Source organism: Oryzias latipes, chromosome 9 (assembly GCF_002234675.1).
Source record: "Oryzias latipes chromosome 9, ASM223467v1".
In the NCBI taxonomy this organism is placed as follows: Eukaryota; Metazoa; Chordata; class Actinopteri; order Beloniformes; family Adrianichthyidae; genus Oryzias; species Oryzias latipes.
In genome coordinates, this window is record NC_019867.2 from 11,238,338 (window position 1) to 11,256,548 (window position 18,211).

General features: G+C 36.8%; 1 protein-coding gene across 1 annotated transcript in view; it reads left to right on the forward strand.

Moving 5' to 3' along the window:
* The window catches only part of bmpr1b (bone morphogenetic protein receptor type 1B), a 72,683-nt gene that overhangs the window by 23,216 nt on the left and 31,256 nt on the right, over positions 1-18,211 (forward strand). The gene's annotated exons all lie outside the window — the stretch shown is intronic.

The following is an 18,211-nucleotide window of genomic DNA, read 5'->3' on the forward strand; positions in this document are numbered from 1 at the left end:
TGCACATTCTTTGAACATTTGTTAAAAACAAGACCAAGTACTATTATTTTTCAGTCTTTTAAATACAATTTTAAACTCCCCACATGTGACCAAAGTAGACAGTTTCAGGTTTTGCTGAAGCATTTTCCAGTTTGAAAGATCACAAAAAATTATTTTTTTTTTTTTTACCAAGCGCTGTACATACGTAAATGTTATAACGTTCTTAGAGCAAAGATGTTGATAGCTGTTTATGTGAGAAGTAACATGGCATATTGGATGGTACCAGATGCTAAATGGATTTGTAAATGAAAGTGTAATAATGCAGGAGTCTGTGTGTGTCCAGAGGTCATTTACCACTACATCCTGAAAGTACAGGGTAATGGTAAACGGATCAATTGTCTTTGCATAAATAAGTTATTAGTATTAATATTGTGCACAAAAAGGCTACTTATTTTTTCTTGAAATCAATTCTTATTACACTTTAAATATCTGTTAGGGTACTTATGTTTGAAAAAATGATTTTCAGACCTAATTTATCCTTCTGTTTTTCTAATAGATACTGGCTTTGTCTTAATTGGGTTTCCCCAGGTTTCTTTAGCTTATAAAAGCTGTCTTTGAGTGGGGGTAGGGGGAAAAATCTCTCGCAGGTCAACAGTTAATCACAGTTCCACATACAAAAAAACAGAAAACCATACACATTCACTACTATGGTGCAATTTAGCATTTCCAAGTTGAGCCATAAAACATGTTTTTGAAGCTGGAGCATCCCCTTCACACAGGACATGACAACTATACTCAGAGAGGCCAAAGTCATTTGTGCTGTGAGGCACTGGTACCACCTAAACCACCACACAATCCTTGGAATTATTTGACTATGTAATATATATTGTTTTTTCTTTTGATTTTCTATAATACTCCTACCAGTGTTTTTTGTATAGAAATTTAAACACTGTAGTGCAGTCATTGTTTCCTAATGCTTCAACTAACAGTTATTCATAATATGCAATGCACATCTTTATATTTAACAGTTGTCTATGAAAATTAATCTATTTTTGTATACATAAAATCAAAAATGCTTAATCCAGTTGGTGCTGCTGACAAAGGACATTGTCTGGTTTTGGATGATCTTTTTGTCATGTCTAATTTAAGGTTTTAATTTTTCATAAATAGATACTGTAATTACATTTGATCTGTTTTCTAATGGTGCCTGTTCAGCAGTTTTTGCAAGACCCACAGGTGTTCTTTTCAGTGCAGTTACTACTGCAGGGGAGTATTTTTGCGGTGTAGACTAGCATGTCGATCTTGGTTCCTTTGGCTACCTGTTTGCTGTACCAACTACAAGCTCTGCAAAAGCTAATAAACAACAGACATATTTGAATAAGGTTAGTCACAGCAAATAGAACAGGAAGCCTTAGGACAGCCTTTGGAAATACTGATGAAGAGATCTGCAGAAATTTATATGGGAAGTTTCAAGGTAGCAGCCATTTCAGTGTGAAGTTGTGGGTCCTCTCAGCAAAACATGGCACTGTAACTTGTGAAAAAAAAAAAACAAAAAAAAACTTTACTGACTAAAATATCTTGCGGCACAAGTTTTTCCTTAAAGCATGAAAAGACATTTAGAAAAGTAAGCCCATGTAATGCCAAAACATTGGGATCAAAGAATGACAGTGAACGATAAACATGGTAAAGACTTGGATTGGAAGTCCTGCTCTCATCCTCTGAATCTCATTTCAAGAATATCTGTAGTGCATCCATTGACGCTGACAAACAATGTACCAAACGTTTATTTTTGTCAAATTATTAATTGTGTCCTTGTTGAAAGATTCATGCTTATTGGTGTAATGAGACTTGATTATATCATTTATTTTTAACGATAAATAATTTTTAGTCCTACATTATAAATTGGTTCAATCTCAAAGAGGAAAAAGTATAGTAATAGGAACAAAGACATTTTTTGACCTTTTTTAAAAAATAAAATTCTATCAAGTAGTTGTGTGAAGTTTCTTGATGCTGATGATTTTTGTACAATTTGCCCTCCTAATGATAAATATGGGTCTAAAAAATGTTTTTATAACTTACAGTAAATGAGATGATGACAGATGTGGGGTGTTTTGTTTCCTGCATATCACTGAAAATTTGAAGAGGAGTCTCTAATAATTGGCTCCGGAAGATGGTCATAAGATAACATTTTCTATCCGTCTACCAGTTAAGAGAATAATGATCCCGGTGATGGTCAGAGGGACCGTAGGTGCAAACTGGCAGCCACGCCTCTACAATCACCAAGTATGAATGAAGAGTGAATGAATAATGGACACATTGTAAGCGCTTTGAGCGTCTGGGAAGCACAGATAAATCCAATCCATTATTATTATTATTATTATTATTATTATTATTATTATTTTTATTATTATTTTGCATTTTAAAATTCATATTTAGGTGGAATAAAGTAGCACCCCTAAAACATTACATCAAATAATTTACAACTCAGTCTGCTTTAACCCTCGTGCTATCCTAGACACTTTAACATTGGGAGTTGGGTCATCTAGACCCACTAGACCTTTTTTCTTCAATGATTTATGAACCTCACTGGTGTTCATGGATTACATGACATCTTTCCACCTTTATCCACCTTTGTCATGGTAGGGAGAACACGTCAAAGTAAGGGTGGGGTCATCTAAGATAGCACAAGGGTTAAGACATTTCTATTTTTGCAGGTTTCTGAGTCACAGGTTTTTTTCTGTTGTGTTGTTCCACGAGTAGTTTGTCCCCAAGAGGGCACCATACTTTACAGTTTATTCCTGATCTGTTGAAGTCTATCCGTAAAGACAAAAAACAAACAGTGTTTAACAGTTCATTTGTTTGCGTCGATGCCTGTTGTCTCCTTTTATACACACAACAGTTGCTCATAGTCTTCAGTAGAAGTAGTCAGTAAAAGGCCCCAAATGGACTTAGTTTATCTTTCATTATAACATTTTTATTATAAAAGTATCCTTCTGAACTCTCAATTCTGCTTTGATGGAATCTACATACATGAATGAGATTCACACAGACATAGTCTTCAACAGTTTGCTGGCCTTTAGCTGAAGCTCCACCAGAACGGTGTCAGTGTTTCTAAAAAAAGGAGGAGGGGGGAGTTGGCTTTGCCATAATCCCTGTTCGGAATAAATCAACCTCCTAAATAAACTGCTGCAATGGGACACCGTTGTTTACCAGTAGTGGAAGATCTTTATTCAGTGGTTACAAGAGTCTGTGAGCCGTGACGAATCAAAACAGAAAACACAATGACTTGATGAAAGTAAATGTCAAAACGCACAATGTGGAACCATTACTAAAAATGTATTTATAGTGAGCTGCTATATTTGGACATTTTATTCACATTTCTTAGATCATATATGTCATCAATTACATCTTGTAAATTGAAAATAATCCCCAAATTATTTGAAAAACTAACACTTGGATTTAGATATATTTATGATTTGAAATAAATCTTGACTGACATTTTGCTTTGTGTCTTGCAGGGGGAGACTATATTTTATATGAACGTTAAGCAGTGATCTATAAAAGCTCAAGCTTTAAGATTTATTCTTAAAACAAGCAATAAATGTCTATTATTAGAAAAAGACTTATGACCCTCAACATAAGTAAAAAATAATATTTTAAAAATACCCACATAGACACACACAGAAAAAAAATAAACAAATACACCCGTCCCCACACCCACGCTGACCTTGAGGGTGTTAGCAGTGTTGACGTTCACTTGGACCGTGTTTCAATTCCTCAGACGGCTGCAAGGTCACATGGCTTCACATCAAAGTAAAGAATTTCTTCCTGGGCGACACAGAGGGCAACATGTTTACTCTGAACTGACTGCCTTGGTTGTGTCTGTATTTTTGACAGACACAACTCTTTGTGTCGTCTCCTTGATTGACTGTGTGTTTGACTACCTACATTTTGGGATCAGCGCTGTCTTTACATCTTGTTTTTTTTCGCTTCATACGGGTTCTTCTAATTTAATTTTTTTTTTTTGCTATATGTTTTCTGCTTCACTTGGCTCATCTGTGCCTCCGGGAACTGCAGCCGGCTGAAATCTTTGTGAAAAAAATCCAGAGTTGGTCTTTGTGGTTTGGACTGTTTTCCACCTGTCTCTCATAACTCACTGTGTTTATTTGCACACAACAAATCTAGTCAGGATGAAGTGGTTTGAGCCCGAGTTCCTGGCTACAGACCAGCTTGTTAAAGCACACAGACGTTTACACAAAGACAAAACGGTAAAACGGTAGGCAGACATGCAGACAATACAACTATAAAAGAGAATTACAAAAAGAGTAGATCACGTGAACAAAGTAACGACCTGAACAATGAAAAGATCCAAGGTGGTGACAGCACCACGATGGCAAACTTAGTCCAAAAAAACTGGAGCCTATTGATGGTCAGACAAAGAAACAATAAATTGTTTGTCTCGCCACCGTGTTGAAAGGACCAAGCTGTGCCTTCACTGGAGAGTAATTCATGTGCATGCTTAACTATGAGGGTTTTTTCTCCCCCAAGGAAGTGTTTTGTTTTGATGTCCCCCACTGCAGTCAGATAAATGGCCACATGGAGAGCAGTGGGGGAGGAGGGGATGTCAAAGGACACCTGTGGGGCTTTGTGGGGCCTCCTTATAATGGACATAGTTATGCTTCAGGTGGCAGTAATTTCTCTAAACTGTGGAGAAGGCCACCAGGTTAGCCTTTTATGTGTTTGTGTGTGCTAAAAAAGTCTGTAGCTGAAAACGTTTTGCATTTTGTATACGTGTAGACATGAATATACTAAAGCAACACGCATCAAGGATGTATTTAAATCCAGGCTATACACATGTTTATTTTTGTTTTACAGTTGGACTTTTTGAAATTTCAGTGGAAAACAGATTATAGTTTTCTGAAACTGCATTCCAGCTATCTTTTCTGGAATTGAAACATTTGAGACATTTGGATTGGTTTGCTCTGTAATAGACTATGTCCTAGGAGTACCCCGCCTTCACCCGACAGAAGCCGGGAAAGGTTCCAGCAAGCCCCGAAAGGTATCAGAAAATAGATGAATGGATGAAAGTGCAGTACCCCCCCCTTTATTTGTGGGGGTTAGGGACGAGAGACACCTACGATTACGGAGAACCACCCCCCAGCCCTGTGGCTGAAGATTGTCCATTGGCGATCCTTACTTATCAAAAACCCTTCTGAACATTTCGGATGCTTTGTAAAACTTTTATTAAAGAACATTGGAATATGGCTTTTATTCAGAGCAATTGACTGTACTAGAGTGTTGAGGTACGGTTATGATCAAGCCATCATTACAGTCCAATTTGTGGAAACACCAAATTTTGCAAATACGTGACCATACAGTGTGGTATCATGTTCTAATAATGTTCAGTTTGAATTATTATTTATGTGGGAAAACAACATTAGGCTGAATTATTTGAAATTGAAATGTGAATGGATTTAGCATTAATTCTTGTTGGCTTCTTTTTTTGTACACAGATTTAATTTACACTTGATTATCTTGCAAGAAATACAAGGAAACTGAAAAAACTTCACCTGCACTGTTCATTACCCAGGTATTTATTTATCTCTGAGTCACGCTGGTTGAATTTTGGCTAAAGATGTCCTGGATCGATTTTAGATCAGGGAATCGGATCGTTCAAAATAAACCAAAATCAATTATAAATCATATCATCAACCACAAATTATGATATGAATCGAATTGTTCAAAGAAATCATCACACCCCTACTTAGATGTATAAAAAAAGTTCAAAGTATGAACAAGGTGGACTAATGTCTTATCTGTAAAAGTGGTGTACAAAATAGGTGCAGGTGCTTTTTGAAATAGTATAGTCAGGCGTGTAACAATGTATCTGCTTTTTTGTTCTAGTTTTCTTTCCTTTAGTCAGTTGGTTTCCAGTGGCAAGATTTCCCATACTGTAAGGTCCTTTTCTTTCTACAGTGTACTACTTAGAAAGTCCCCAATTAAGTTGAGCATATGGGACTATCTTAGTTTGGAAACAACCTGCTTCACTCTAATGCTTTACCCACGGTGGGACAATTTACTAATGTGTGTGTATGTGCATAGGCCAATCGTTCTCACAGTAATTGGTTCTAATGCCAGTGGAAACACCACACAGATCGTGACAGAGTCTCACCCACAACTAATGATTATGTAAATACGATAATCATCTGTAGCCGTGATCGTGTGCATGTGTGTGTGTGGATGTCCTGCCTAGCACACTTTTATCTCTTATCATATGGAGATCAGTTGTTGGACAAATGTGGCATTGTTGGAGGCTGACACAAAGCCAAATGTGTGTGGCTGTGTGCTTTAGTGTATGTGCAGTTCTGCTACTGTTGCTGGGCCTCATCTGTTCGTTGATACTCTCCTGGATCACATGGTATTTCAGATGAGGAGACTGAAGCCTCTTATTAAATGTCACAGTCCGATCTTCTAGAATAACCAATAATGTACTCGTGGCTGCCTCACCTACACACATGCACACAGAAGCAGACACACATGGACAGCTACTTTTACAACTATCAGTCCGAATGGGGAAGATAAAAGGGATCAAATAAATTAAATTGTAAATCATAACCAAAACTTTGGTGGAAACCTGTAATAAAAACCAAGTTGTGCCAGACTATACAGATTTTTCTTTACATAAAGAGTCTGTTTCTGCCATATAAATGAAATTTAATCACTGTTTTAATTATATGCATGAATGCAAACTCTCATATCAGACTGTACAATGGCCTCATTGTCCTGATCACAAAAACTGATTTTTAGATTGAGAGCGCAGAAAATGAGACATAGACTTTATCTTTTGCTTCTTGATCTTACATTTTCTTATTTTATTTTTATAGATATTTTAGTGCTTCAGTTTTTAATCATTTTTTGTCTGCATTAGGTTTTAAGTACATCCAAACTTTTTGGGGAACTATGTAGTTTTTCCAGACTAATTACATTTAGAAAACTTGAAACATTAGAACGAAAATAATAGTGTTACATCAACTTAAAATTTTAAACTGATTTAGACAAATATCCAATTGATAAATAACTTCAGGGGAAGGTGAGTCAAGTTTTACATTTTTGTTTGTAAAATGCATGAAATGCATGGAATTATTGTATATAATAATATAGATAATTCAATTTTTAGAGAACTTGCTTTGGACTAAACAACCCGATTCACTTCACAAAACTAAAATAAATATGCTCATCATTGATGTATTAAATTCCCAATGGAGATACAGCAAAAGTCGCCAGGACTCTTTTACATACGGTATAAGATAGTGTCAGGTCAAAGTAGAACATTAAATTAAAAAAGAACAGGTTTGACATACTTTTGTCCTGTGCAGAAATACAGTCAAGTATAAAATTACTATTGCCCTTCGAAAATGTCATTCAACATGCAAGTTTCTCCTTGATTGGAAATGGCATACATCTCATAGAAGGTAATCATAGGTAGAAGAAGCATTTTAGTGCACAAAATTGTTCCTTTTTATTCACATTTAAACAAAATGGGGCATTTTTAAAGTTGCTGTAAATTTACAAATATCTTTCAATTTGTCATTTTTTTCCCAGTAGAACATTTCTTTGACATTTTTGTTTTGTTTTGATTGGCATCAGTCTAACAGTCAAATCCCGATAAATGTGCATTCTCACTTGAAACAAATATAAACAATATGAATTTATACAAATGAATGGCTGTGTATTTGATGTTTGTGCATAAACAGACTTATGGTGAACCCCAATTCTTTCCCCTTTCCAGACCTCTTTTTAATGGGCTAAGAGGCATGCAAAAGACTGCGGTAACACTTTATATTAAGATTCCTTAACAAGCTCTGTTAACACATTAACAAGCATTATAAATGAATTTATAGGGTGTTAGTAAGACATTTATTAGTACAATAAGTCTAATAAGGTTTATTAAATTACTTAGTTAACACATTTACAAGCATCATTAGGATGTTTTTAAGATGCTAATGATGCATTTACTGATATTATAGGTGCTTAACAAATGTGTCAGTGTTAATAAGCTTAATACGATTTATTAACAACCTTTGTTAACAAATTAAGAAGTATTATTTTTGTTTGGGGTTCTAGTAAGATATTTATTAGCATTATAGACACCTTACACAAGCCTAAGTGTTCATAAGCTTAATAAGTTTTATTAATTAACTTAACAAATTAATAGGCTTAATAATGTGTCAGATGCTAGTAAGATATTTATTAGCATTATAGATGTCTTGCAAATACCTGAAAGTGTTAATAATATTTATTAACATCTAAAGTCAGACCATTGTCTTCTAAATCCATATTACTAAACTGCTTATAAGCTTTACAAATGTATTAATTAACTTTGTTAATAGTTTATTAATTGTTTTGCAGCACCTCATCTAAAGTGTGGACGTTTTTTAGCACAAACAACCACAAAGCATAAAGATTGTAAAAAGAACTTTATGACATTAAAACAGACTAAACATACACAAATCGTTCTGTAAAAGATATATAATAATTTAATTCAGACAAATAATTTTTTAAAAAAAACATATATACTGGTGTTGGATGACTAGCATCATAGCTAATAAGGATAAAGTATTAGCATCTATCCTGAGTGAAACATTCATTGCAAATCCCATCACCAGGAGACAGTTCTCTGCATTCAGCGCCAACTGCATTCAACCACTGTTGCCTTGCTTCAAAGTCCACAAGAAAGTTGCACAAGCCAGTAATTTTTGAAGACCGAAGACAATAAACCTACAGGAGCCATGCTAAAGCTAACACGCTAACCTGCCCATCTATGAATCAAAGATGGGCAGGTTAATTAATGTTACCATTGGCTAATGAATCTGTCAATCAAACTCATCAGCAAAACAGGCGTGCTCACTTTCAGCCAATTGAATGGCCTCTGAGACTTTGCTTTCACACAGGTGACGAAAAAAGCCCCGCCCATATTTGATTCTGTACCGGTCGGTCGTTAGCGTGTTAGCTTTAGCATGGCTCCTGTAGGTTTATTGTCTTCGGTCTTCAAAAATGACTGGCTTGTGCAACTTTCTTGTGGACTTTGAAGCAAGGCAACAGTGGTTGAATGCAGTTGGCATTGAATGCAGAGAACTGTCTCCTGGTGATGGGATTTGCAATGAATGTTTCACTCAGGATAGATGCTAATACTTTATCCTTATTAGCTATGATGCTAGTCATCCAACACCAGTATATATGTTTTTTTTTTTAATTATTTGTCTGAATTAAATTATTATATATCTTTTACAGAACGATTTGTATATGTTTAGTCTGTTTTAATGTCATAAAGTTCTTTTTACAATCTTTATGCTTTGTGGTTGTTTGTGCTAAAAAACGTCCACACTTTAGATGAGGTGCTGCAAAACAATTAATAAACTATTAACAAAGTTAATTAATACATTTGTAAAGCTTATAAGCAGTTTAGTAATATGGATTTAGAAGACAATGGTCTGACTTTAGATGTTAATAAATCTTATTAACACTTTCAGGTATTTGCAAGACATCTATAATGCTAATAAATATCTTACTAGCATCTGACACATTAATAAAGCCTATTAATTTGTTAAGTTAATTAATAAAACTTATTAAGCTTATGAACACTAAGGCTTGTGTCAGGCGTCAATAATGCTAATAAATATCTTACTAGAACCCCAAACAAAAACAATACTTCTTAATTTGTTAACAAAGGTTGTTAATAAATCTTATTAAGCTTATTAACACTGACACATTTGTTTAGCACCTATAATATCAGTAAATGCATCATTAGCATCTTAAAAACATCCTAATAATGCTTGTAAATGTGTTAACTAAGTAATTTAATAAACCTTATTAGACTTATTGTACTAATAAATGTCTTACTAACACCCTATAAATTCATTTATAATGCTTGTTAATGTGTTAACAAAGCTTGTTAAGGAATCTTAATATAAAGTGTTACCAAGACGGCAAACTCAGCCATGATGTCAGGATGCTTTTTTAACAAGCATCCTGTTATTATTTGGTTCTGCTCTGGGTTTTGCTCTGTGGCTGCCAGAGCTGACAATGTGTATATGAAAATATTTATGGAAACCCTTTAGCATCGACGTCATACAACAGAAACTCAATGACAGATTGTCTTCAGTCAGGCTTCTTCAGATCGACTGCAATGGTGACCGCTATACCAGAGATCCTTACTGCCGACAGCCAAACCCAAAAAATGACTCTGAAGAGCCTCAAAACTGGGTTGTTTTGGCATTTAATTTCCCCTTGGGATTTGATTAGACAATTGTTTTAATGGAAATAAATTGAAACAGGTTAACAATAATAATAACCAAATAAATAAACAGTGGCTGTTCTACATTTAAGAATATTATTGATGAGGACAAGAAGACATTTCTCTTACCCCTCGTGTCTCATGTGTTGGTTTTGTTATGGGAAACTGTATTTAAATACAGTAAGTCATTAAAAAAGTGCGTCCCTTCAGTTACGACGTACCCCTTTTAGAAGAAATCAAAACAACACTTTTCAAATTAATGTATGATTTTACTAGAAATAGCTTCAGTGATAACATTATCCAAGAGATAACTGTGTCCAATTTTATTCTACACACTTATTTAATATAGAGTGACTACCATTATGAATGGATTTTTGTTTAATTGCTCAGAAATGTCTCACCATTTTGGTAACAACCATGTAATCTGTGGGCAATAGGTCAGTTCGGGATGGAATATGAGGATGACATGTGAGGACCCAAAGACATTGACACAAATAGCCTTTTAAGAGCAAACAGAACAGTTTGGGAAAAAAGAGATTCTTAACATTTGCAATCTTTTAGGTCTTTGTTACAAGTTTAAGAACAGCTAAAATGTTCCCTAAATTTTACTGAAATGTGTGCAGCCTATTGACTATGTTGCTTGCACTAAAAAATGCAATTTTTTCACAATGTTCATGGTGGTACTGACATAGCTTAGACTTAAGTCGTTTTCCTTTCTGCAGGAGGAATTCCTTACCAAACAGGCACATACCAGATTACACAGCATAGTGTAACAGAAGACTTCAGTGGCTGTTTTGGCTCTCGCTCTGCATTGCCATTACCTTTCTGGACACAGGAGAATTATGGGGTTTCCCTCTCCCCACTCCTTTGCTTTTGCCTTTTTCTATCATGTTTAATTGTTAAATAGGTATAATTTTGACTGACTTTTACGCTACTCTCTGACATTTCACCACATAGCATGTATTTGTACTATTAAAATGTCTGTACTGGACCTTAACAGCACATTAAAAGACAACAATAAAAGAGAACAAACAGAGGCTTTAGGGTCTCAATGCTTTTGACTAGGAGTGTGAAAAAATATAAGATTAAATAAAAACAAAAACAGAACTCCCCACATAAAGCCATAATTTTCAGTGACTTCAACAATAACACAACACTTAATACTCAAGCTTTTTGTTTTCACTGATTGCAAAAGTTCTCTTCACAGGTTTTTAAAAAAAATATGTATACATCTCCACAGACTTTCTCTTTTGTCTTAAAGGCCCGTACACACCGGGACGAATATTCGCCAGGCGTTATTCGCCAGCGTTTTTCGCCACGTTTTTTGTGTTCACACCCAGGCGATTTTCGCTGACGATGAGTGGAGTGAACATGCAATTTCATTCCCTGACATTAGATGGCTCTTAATGTAAAACAGAAATACTCCTGTACACAAGGTGGCGCTGCGCAACTTTACGCTTCTTAAAGTCGCTTTTCACTCAGAAGAAGAGAGCAAGTATTTACGCGCTTGTCAGAATCAAACAAAGAAAACATGAATATTTCAAGCACCAGTAGCTCCAACTGGTGCTTGGTTCGGGGATATTTTAGAATGTCCGTCATTATTGCTTCGCGGCTGTGTAGACGCTACTTGGCGTCTATCTTCTTCGCTGGTATGTGTGCTCAGCAAGGCAGTTTTGTGTTTGAGCGCCCCCAAGTTGTGTTTTACTGTAACTTCAGAAGCTCCAGACACGTGAGCAAAAGCGCCATTCTCATTGGTCGAGTAGATTTCGACGCGACGCGTCGAAAAAAAAAAACGAACCCGAGGCGTTTTTTTTTTTTGACGCTTTAACGCGTGGCGTTTTTTCGCGTCGGTGTGCACACTCTCGTTGGTGCCCTTTGTTTAGTCACGAGGCGTTAAACGTCGGCGAAAATCGCCGGCGAAATTCGTCCCGGTGTGAACAGGCCTTTATTTGTGGCTTTGTTGAGTCAATCAGCAAAGTAAGCTGCTACTTTTCATTTAGTCAAACATTCAAGATTGCCTTCAAGAAAGCAATGATAAGTTGACGGAAAGAAAAATGGTGTTAACATTTCTGTACCTAGAGTTAATAATAATAACGAAACATCCTAGTTTAATCTCGACATGTCAATACGGTTTGCCTTGAGTTACATCATGGCATCTGGATTTATAGTCCATACTTCCTTAAACATATCATTTCTCATCCAGGTAGCCTCATCATCTATGAATCAACTTTAAGACACCTGGATGATTGAAAATCTTCATCCACATCTTATCCAGTATATTTGACCATTAAAGTGCTGGGACTCTATCCTGACTTCTCTCTGCCATTTATGAGCTAATATTAGATTTTATTAAATTACCTATATGTTACATTCCCCTTTGGACAGGGATGATCTTGAAAGCTAAGCAGGGTTGGGCCTGTTGAGCCTTTGAATGGAGACTACAAGGCGTTGCTAATTACTGAAACCAAATGGAGGTCCATTTCCAGCCTTTCCATGTGCCAGTCCAAAGTATGGGTTAGTGCAGAGGTGTCAGGAGGGGATTCCGGGATAAAACTGAAGCCAAATCATATGTGCAAGTTGCTGGGTTATTTGCTCTGGCAGGTCTTGAAACGAGTAACTGAAAGGAAATATAAATCAAAAGGCAAAAAATGATTTTATGTGGCTTTGTCTCCATCGCATTCAATTCTTTTTTCTAGCAAAAAATACAGAAATCTCCTACTGGTTAAAACATATTTTGGACAAAGCGAGCAGTAGTCTAAGGTTTTCACATGCACAGAATGCATCCACACACACATGTCTTTATAAGCATGTTGCTACGTGTCAGGGACGTAAGTTTAGAGTGCAGAGGTCAGCCTAAGAGGTCACAGCATCAGTCTTGTGTTTCACCCTTTGAGGAGCTTTTCTGTTTCATGCTGAATGAACACCATGCATAGGGTCTTCCGAGCAAAATCCCAGGATAAACTGGGATTGAGGGAAGAAGAACAAACACTAGAACAGAAGCATGAAGAGAAGCTGATATGGGTGAATGGTTTGGGGGTCGGTCGACAAGGGAAATGAGCATTCATGTTGTCATGTAACCAGATCATACGCTCCTTAATGATGTGTTGGGGTAACAGGGTACGAGGGCATCATGTGCCTTTTTATGTGGTAATCCAATGTTATGTTGAGTAGAAAAACAAGCTTGGGGAGCTACAACATTGGGTCCCTTTTGTGCTTTTTTAATTTTAACCTCATTCACACAGCTTCTGCAGACAAAAATACATATTGCCTTGTTTTCTCCTAGAGCTAGCTCCTAAAAATGAGATTTTTTATAAATCAACATAAATTAACGGAAAGTTGTAAACAATGTAGATTTTCTTTTTCAGTTTAAGGCTCTTAAAATGTAAATAATGGATGAATAAATGTCTCATAGTTAGGGTAGGTATTTTGGGTAGGCATTTTTCCAAACATACAAACATAGAGGGTCAGTCATACTTGAATGAATCCACTGAACTCTAAATATTGGGTTCTCTATTTTTAGAGCCTGACCGAAGAGAACCAGACTCATCTCTGATCCAACACCTGCCTCAGTGTGTGTTTCTTTATGCCAAGCCCATCACTGACTGCTACATGTATTTTTTTTCCCCTAGTGTTTATTTAATCTTTTTGTACATGTATTTATGGAAACCACAATAGTGGGTTGCCTAAAATCTGTCATCTCTGTGAGAGTGAATGCAGTTTTGCTTATAGATGGGATAGAAGGTTCGGCTTTTGAATTAGCGTGTGTTTGTGTCTAGAGTCTGTCAGCAAATGCGTGACCACTCTCCCAGTTCACGGTCCAAATTTAGGTCTTGGGGTTTAAAGGTCAGGGGGGGTCGAGGGGGCGGTATGAAAGACTGTCTGTTATCAAGTGGTGAACAAAAGAATGTGTGTGTGCATGTATGTAGCAGAAAGAAGCTGGAAGTGAAGTTTGACTGAATGATTGAAGGATGAGGCAGAGGGATTGACAGAAAAACAAGCGCAAACAGATGACATAGAAAGTTGACAAAACTTTTGAGTTTTTCTTTCAAATTCCTCATCTGTTATGTTTGCTTTATTCTCATTTCCTTTTCTAGATACAATTATTATGTTCAAATGCCTATTATTTTAAATTTCACACATCCAGTAAAAAGACAGTTACAGCAACCATTCAGATATAATTTATTAAATTGTAGGAATTGTGGTTGGAGCTGTGAACCGTTGATTTTATTCATGAATCGAATCAGATCGCCGCTTAAGTAACAGTCCTACCAACTTCTACTTTTTTTCAATGACATCACATGGTGACCTTTTTAATTTTTTTACAATTTCATTTGCTAAAAAAGATAACAGAAGTGTCTTCAATATTTTAACGTTGTCCTGTAGGAAATAACATCCCTTTTCCATTTTTGACGGAAGGGATGGCAACATTTTAAAAGCTTAGATAGAATTTTGATCATGCCAAATAATCAAAACCCAAATATGCTCACCAAGCTCTCTAAATCGAATGCATCACCCCTTCCCCCTTCCTGTCTTTATATACTTTGTGAGACAAAATGCCCCCATCACACACCATATTTTCCATGAGTCTCCCCTGCTAATTGCTTGCCACCCCGTTGTAGCATTCTGGGAGCCAGGAGCTCATTAACCAGTGAAGAGGAGACAGGTGGCGCCACCGTTTTCTGATGCTTCTTGTTAGCTGTGGGTATGAATTTATTGTGTTATTGTAGTGTTTGTGAGTGCGCATCTGTTTACAGGAGCTCGGCATGGTTTCTGCGTAAATTTATCTACTAGAGTTCTTGTGTTTGTGTGTTTCCATGAATGTGTGTGTGTGGTACCTCTTGTTAGCAGCGTGGAGCCGGTTTCACTGTAATCTCTTTGTTTATGCAGTGTGAAAGGGGCCTGGTGGGGGCATGAACTCCCCACACTCTTACCCCGCCGCAGCACTCTCCCTAAGTAAACCCTCATGCCTCACCTCCACCAGTCCGACACTGGCCTGTCCGAGTCGCCTCCCGCCATCTCTTCTCGCTTCCCTAACCGTCTGCGTGCTCCACCTCCACCTTCTTTTTTTTTAAGTGTTGAAATTAAAATCATAAGATCCTAATGCTTGTGATAAATTACTTATCACTTAAGTATACTTTGGGACATACCGTTCTTGTGCTAACATTTTATCCCTTTGGTAACTTATACATCTCAATCAATGATTGTCTGAGAGCAGTTATAGAAAACAAAACATATAGGATGCTGACAGCCCTTCAGTTTGGGATAATTACCTGAAGGTCCAGCAGCTACTATAGCCTTGGCTGGTCCACACATCAGCTTCTCAGGTCACATGCCAGGCATCAATGCCAAAGGCTCCTGCATGTGAGCCCCCATGCAAAACCCCAGTGGGGGCATTTAATAGGCCCTGGTCTTTTATTGGCAAGAGTAGCCAACTTTTATTGTGAGCTAAACTGAAATATTTACTTTTAAAATTAATCAGCTGACTTTGAGTTTAACTTAATTATACCAAAAGTTGAATTTATTTTCAAGTTTTATATGTTTAACAGCGTTGCTTAACGTTTGAAACTTTTGTGAACAAGATAGAAGTCTGTCACCGTGGTAATAATATAGTTAAAGACCCACTGCGATGAAAATTTTATTTTTGGTGTTTTTAATATGTTCTTTTGGAATTTTTTCATGGAGGAAAAATATATTAAGAAAACATTAAACTTAAAATTGCTTTTCTGAGTATTTATTTATTCAGATTGTTGCAAACCAAGTGGCAGATGGAAAAAGGCTGTTGGAAAGAGCTTGTCGGTGATGCATCCACTTGCAGAAAAATAGATCCATGTAGGTATTCGTTTTTTCCACCTTAGTTGGCATTTGGCTCAAAACTTCACGGCTGGATAACTCCAATGTTGCTCACCATTTTTGTTGCACCGTTAAGTTGTGACTGGCTGTAAGCTATCAGGACAGAGTGTTAACAGATGGAGGATGGAGCGGGGACGGGCTTACATCTTGCTAATGTCCTGCCTACAATTCAGAGGTGAATTTCTAATATATTGCTGCTCTGCAGAAACTATGTCCTAGACAACCACACCGTTTTGTTAAATTTTGGCTAAAATCCGCATAATCGTAATCAAAAGACCACTAAGAACATTTTACCAATACATCAAAAGATTATTAAAATCTTTAATATCAATATTAGTTATAAAACATTCATAACACAAAAAAAACCCACATTATCTAGCAGAAATTTGCTCCACCAAGTAAGTGTTATCTCTCTCAAGACGTAAACATAAAAAAAGTAAGAATGCCTACTGTGATTACTGTCCTAATTAGTAATCAGCTTAAGATCAAACAAGTGAAAAAAACACGCCCTTTTAGTTGTGAGAATTTCCTTTTTCTTTGTACTAATAATAGATGTTTCCATACATCTGCCTTCTCTACCTTCTCTATCTTCTTTAAAATAGTCAGACTATTTTAGTTCTATACTGTAAACAACTTAATTCGTTGCGTTTTTTTCTTCCCTTTGTGTTGCAAGTTCCTCTCATCTCTTGTCGCCTTTTTTATAGAACGCCTGTCCTAATCAAATCACTTAATTCATTCCCACTTCGCTCTGGTCCTCTCCTTTAACCTTTCTGCTGGTGATTTTCTTTGAAGTCTCTAGTCTTTTCTGTCCCTTGCAGGATGTAATATGTTGTTTGGTAAAGTCTACGAGAAAGACCGCTTACAATGTGCCAGTGTTTCACCTACCAAATGTTGTTATCAGTTCCTCAGAAAGGGGCCGGATCCAGGGGAGCTGGTGTCATGGACAATGAAGTGTGAATAGTTTAATGGGGGAGTTGTTATGTTGTAGGTCTGCATCGGGTGTACGTGTCTTTGTGTCTGTGTGTGTTCATGTGTTAATGCAGGTGTACGGTTCACAGGCGGTTTGTAGGTCAGACTCCTGCCCCTGGTGTCACCTTGCTGTTTGGTCCAAACATGTTGTAGAACAGAGACTCTTCTCTTCTCTGTCGTGGTGTGTCGTCTCGTCTGAAGTGAGGGACAAATCGTCAGTTAGAAGGACCGGCAAAGAAACTGAAAGGGTTTATTGGTCTGCAGTATGCTGAGCTACAGGAACAGATGTCTTTGGCCGCAGAAACACGTGTGGCTCTTTTATTAGTGTGAACTCCCACAAACCTGTGCCAAAAACAAGTTAGATAGAAATGGACCGCTACAACCCCACATTTGTGCACCAGAAAGGATCAAGAAAAAGAAAAAAAAAAATCACACATTTTTATAGAAAAACTGTATCTTCTGTTTAAAAATCTTTTAAATACTATTGTAATGAATTGCCAACAAGAATCTACTGCATGTTTTTGGCTCTTTAGACACATGCACCTCTTGTACATCTTGTTGTGACTTTGTTCTTGTGTCTGAGTTAAACCCTCTTTTTTTGGTTTTGTGATTTCTGCCTCTTTTATGGAAATGTATGTGTTCGTTCCAAATGTCAAATTATTTAAAAAAAGTAATAGCAAAGGATTGGTGATTATTGCTGGCGGTTAGGTAAGCTTTCACACCAGCTATGATACACACCGGGTTTGTGATGAGCGTTCAAGAACGCACTAAATGGGCACTACGGTGCTTACAGTGTTCACACAGGACTCTCACTACCTGATACTAGTGCATAAACTCACAGTTGGAAGAGGCTTGGCGCGTATTGTCGGAATAGTGCAAATTTCACACATCATGCTCGTTGTTTTTTCTTTCACACGATATATGAAAGACTTGGTGTCATGTAATTCTAGCAGGGTATAAACTGCAATTATTCAACACACCCACGTGTATTGAAAAGGATGTTACCTATACCTAACTATCAAATCTGAATCCCTTGTTGGTCACAGTTGAGCTGTTTCAACTTTTAACGTGCGCTCAATGGCAGTGTGTTTTGTATGTAGAGCCGAAAACTGTTTTCAG